At 41.9% G+C, this 5000-nt stretch overlaps 1 long non-coding RNA gene across 1 annotated transcript in view; it reads left to right on the forward strand.

Annotated features, from left to right (window-relative positions):
* The window catches only part of LOC306912406, a 9235-nt gene extending 5700 nt beyond the window's left edge, over positions 1–3535 (forward strand). The window contains exons 2-3 of the long non-coding RNA XR_013788372.1: positions 892–949; positions 3451–3535. This is a non-coding gene — a long non-coding RNA (uncharacterized lncRNA). The remainder of the gene's footprint in view (positions 1–891; positions 950–3450) is intronic.
* Positions 3536–5000: the final 1465 nt, after the last annotated feature.

Consider the following 5000-nt stretch of genomic DNA (forward strand, 5'->3'; position numbering starts at 1 on the left):
CGCACACACACACACAAACACATGTACTCACTAAGCACGCACACACACACACACACACACACAAACACATGTACTCACTAAGCACGCACACACACACACACACAAACACATGTACTCACTAAGCACGCACACACACACACACACACACAAACACATGTACTCACTAAGCACGCACACACACACACACACAAACACATGTACTCACTAAGCACGCACACACACACACACACACACAAACACATGTACTCACTAAGCACGCACACACACACACACACACAAACACATGTACTCACTAAGCACGCACACACACACACACACACAAACACATGTACTCACTAAGCACACACACACACACACACACACAAACACATGTACTCACTAAGCACACACACACACACACACACGCAAATTTGCTGTCAAAAACAACACTGCATGTATATACCGTATAGGGCATTCACTTCTAGTCATTTTTACTAGTCAACTAGTCGACTAGTTGTTTAACCACCTTTTATGTTTAAAAAAAAACTTGAGCAAGACACTGAACCCCTAATTGCTCCCGATGTGCTAGTTGGTGCCTTGCATGGTTTCCGCTGCCATCGGTGTATGAATGTGTGTGACTAGTTTCTTATCAACTAGTCGACTAGTACCAGCAAGGTCGACTAGTGGATTTACTAGTCGACTAGTAAACTAGTCGACTAGTTGCTTAATGCCCTAAAATTACCGTACAGTGTTTGTGTCCCCCAAGAAGTGACCGTGTGTGGTCGGTGTGTGTGTGTGGTCGGTGTGTGTGTGTGGTTGGTGTGTGTGTGTGTGTGTGTGTGTGTGTGTGGTCGGTGTGGTCGGTGTGTTCACAGAAGTGACCGTGTGTGTGTGTGGTCGGTGTGTTCACAGGCGCAGCGTGATCGAGGCCGCGTACAACAAGCTGAACCCACGCAAAGAAGAGGAAAAGGTGAGTTCTTGACCCTTCTCACTCAAACCTTCACTCCATACCACATGGGGAAACACGTGCGTGTGTGTGTGTGCGTGCGAGAGAGAGAGAGTGAGAATACATATGTTTGATCTAAGTGTGGACAAAAGGTCAAGGATAGGCTTATCATCAACACAATAGACAGCAGTTTGTTTAGAGAATTCCACATTGCTGACTTACCGTGTTTGGTTTGATAACATCAAAGCCCTCAACAGACCCTAACCCTTCTTTCCGTGTTTGGTTTGATAACATCAAAGCCCTCAACAGACCCTAACCCTTCTTTCCGTGTTTGGTTTGATATCATCAAAGCCCTCAACAGACCCTAACCCTTCTCTGTGTTTGGTTTGATAACATCAAAGCCCTCAACAGACCCTAACCCTTCTTTCCGTGTTTGGTTTGATAACATCAAAGCCCTCAACAGACCCTAACCCTTCTCTGTGTTTGGTTTGATAACATCAAAGCCCTCAACAGACCCTAACCCTTCTCTGTGTTTGGTTTGATAACATCAAAGCCCTCAACAGACCCTAACCCTTCTCTGTGTTTGGTTTGATAACATCAAAGCCCTCAACAGACCCTAACCCTTCTCTGTGTTTGGTTTGATAACATCAAAGCCCTCAACAGACCCTAACCCTTCTCTGTGTTTGGTTTGATGACATCAAAGCCCTCAACAGACCCTAACCCTTCTCTGTGTTTGGTTTGATGACATCAAAGCCCTCAACAGACCCTAACCCTTCTCTGTTTGGTTTGATAACATCAAAGCCCTCAACAGACCCTAACCCTTCTCTGTGTTTGGTTTGATAACATCAAAGCCCTCAACAGACCCTAACCCTTCTCTGTGTTTGGTTTGATAACATCAAAGCCCTCAACAGACCCTAACCCTTCTTACCGTGTTTGGTTTGATAACATCAAAGCCCTCAACAGACCCTAACCCTTCTCTGTTTGGTTTGATAACATCAAAGCCCTCAACAGACCCTAACCCTTCTCTGTTTGGTTTGATAACATCAAAGCCCTCAACAGACCCTAACCCTTCTCTGTGTTTGGTTTGATAACATCAAAGCCCTCAACAGACCCTAACCCTTCTCTGTGTTTGGTTTGATAACATCAAAGCCCTCAACAGACCCTAACCCTTCTCTGTGTTTGGTTTGATAACATCAAAGCCCTCAACAGACCCTAACCCTTCTCTGTGTTTGGTTTGATAACATCAAAGCCCTCAACAGACCCTAACCCTCAACAGACCCTAACCCTCAACAGACCCTAACCCTCAACAGACCCTAACCCTCAACAGACCCTAACCCTCAACAGACCCTAACCCTCAACAGACCCTAACCCTCAACAGACCCTAACCCTCAACAGACCCTAACCCTTCTCTGCATCGTCAGGTATGCCAGTGGTTCCCAATCTTTTTCATGTTAAGGACCCCCAAATTGACACTAAATAGCCAGCGGACCCCCTATTTGAAAAGTTATGCCAGGGACCCCCCCATAAGAGAAGATTTGTACGGCTCTAGCAGTGATTCTCAACCATTTAAATTTCAAGGACTCCCAGTTTGACATGCATTAGTCTACATACGGACCCCCCATTTAATGGCATTTCTATCTCTGGGACCCCCAATTTATGTTGTAAAATCAATGTTAATTTAACTCTGAGAGTGTACAAATGGAACCAAATGGATCCGACAATCACAATTTAGCAGAGTTAACCCATTTTGGGCGGGAACCTCTTTTGGTGTTAGCATTATGTTATGCTTTAGCTATTGAAAAATAGCAGATCTACGAGCTTGTAGGTCTGCTATTTTTGAAAAATTGAAGAACGATAACATAGCTTTTTCAGAAAACTGTTACGATGTAGAAGACATTATGTGACTAAATTTGACTGAGGGACTGCCATTGGATTTTTTTGAATTTTCGTTTTTTCATGTCATATGAAAGCAGGGAATCATAGCTTCAAATATTGGTTGTTCAGTTTGGCCCACCAGTTTTGGAGATATGGCTCATAGAGTTATGTCTTGCAGAAAACAGCGAGTTGAGAAAACAGGCTTGAAAGGTTCACTTCTGTGGTCTCTAACATTACACCTAGCTACATGTTTAAGCATTTATTTCATATTTACATGTCGATTTCAGCTCTGACACTTATTTCAGACATGCTCTAGTATGTGAAGAGTCTGCCTGTGCTATAAACTCATTTTGGGAAAAAAAATTAAAAAAAGGTTTTTCTCCTCTGGTGAAAAGCTGTAATTTGCGCGATGGCAGTCTCTCAGTCAAATCTGGTAATTTTTTAGAATCTGATCTCAGGTCAAAATGGGTTAACCGTCTGGCTATCATCTATTGTATTAGAATAATATCTAAGAACTATAAACTGCAATATATCTTTAACTCTTTTGTATTTTGTTAACAAATTAGTTGTGTTTGGTTAAAGGACCACTTCACCCATTTTCACCTGTCTTCATATAATTGGTCCCTCTACATTCTGTCTACTTCTCATAGGCAAAGGAATCTCCTCTGGAAAACGGAAAGGCTGACGATCCGAATCCCACTCAGGAGGCCACGATTCAATGATACATCGATTACTTACATTCTACAAGCCTTTAACACATTGACTACATAACCCACATTTTATTCCATTGTCTTTCCCTGCGTCATAAGCTAAACCCGCAATTGTTTCATGTGTTTAATTCGCAGTTTTTTATTAACTTAAAAATATTTTTTTGTGAACGAGGTATTTTCAGTATTTTATTATCTACATTTGAAACCTGTAGCACTGCAGTTGTATTGTGTACTGTACATGTACTTTCTTTGTTAGTTTTAAATAAATTGGTTTGTATTATCAATATCATAATGTATGTTCATAATGTGCCTGACTGGTGGTATGTCTATGCATAAACGGTTAAATCTAAACCTTAGTCCTAAATGTAAGCCCAGTAAAACTACGCCTAACCCTAATACTTACAGTATTTCTGACCCTCAGTAAAAACAAATTCAAGAATACAAGAACCACCCCGCTGTGTGGTCGGCGGAAGAACAACATATACGAGGGGGAGCATGTTTTAAAGGTATATTCAGTGATTTGACTTAATTCAAATATCACTTATTTTCTGGATAATCCTCCCTACTATAGAGTGTGCTGACCATATAAGGAGTTCCTCCCTGTCCCCAGTGAGCCCCTGGGGTCAAAAAACCCTAGTTTCAGTTTTGGTGGCGGGTGGCAAAACCTTCATCCAATCAGGATGAGTGGGGCCTTCCTCCAATCATGATCGAGTGGGGGCGGGCCTTGGTGCACGTGCTGTTGGCCTGTTGCACTTCCCCCCACTGTAGAGCGTGCATGTGCACATTTTGTTACCGGGGCGGACTGGGTGGTTTTCCAAATCACCCAAATCACTGAATGCTCCTTTAAGGTTTGACAAAGAACCTATTCATTAAGGAATCTTTCTTGACTGTTTGATGAAACTTGGGTTGACATCAATGAAACGATCCTGGCTCTGTCTGGTGAGCTTTCACACATTATAAACACTTTCGAATACTAATTATTACTAATTAATTATGAATTATTACTAATTATTGTTTATAAGAAACTCCTAGTGAAGCTCCGAGCCGAGGACTAAAGACACCAGTAGGCCTTTTTAGAGACAATAAGTATGACTTTTCCATGTATCGTGTATCTTTTCCATGTATCGTGTATCTTTATCGTGTATCTTTTCCATGTATCGTGTATCTTTTCCATGTATCGTGTATCTTTTCCATGTATCGTGTATCTTCTCCATGTATCGTGCATGTATTTCATTTTGAATTCTTGTGATGTATTTGTGTGTTTCCAAACCCCATTTAGGCCTGACCTCAAAATTTTAAAAAATTCTTCTAAATCCTCCAGTTTTCTGAAATAAATATTTTCACGATTTTTCAAAAATAGCAGATCTACAAGCTCGTAGCGCGCCACTCGGTGGCGCGCTACGAGCTTGTAGATCTGCTATTTTTCAATAGCTAAATTATAACATGAACGGCGGGAACCAAAAGGGCGGGAACCAAAAGGGGTTCCCGCC

The sequence above is a fragment of the Electrona antarctica genome (assembly GCF_951216825.1).
Source record: "Electrona antarctica genome assembly, chromosome: 19".
Taxonomy (NCBI): Eukaryota; Metazoa; Chordata; class Actinopteri; order Myctophiformes; family Myctophidae; genus Electrona; species Electrona antarctica.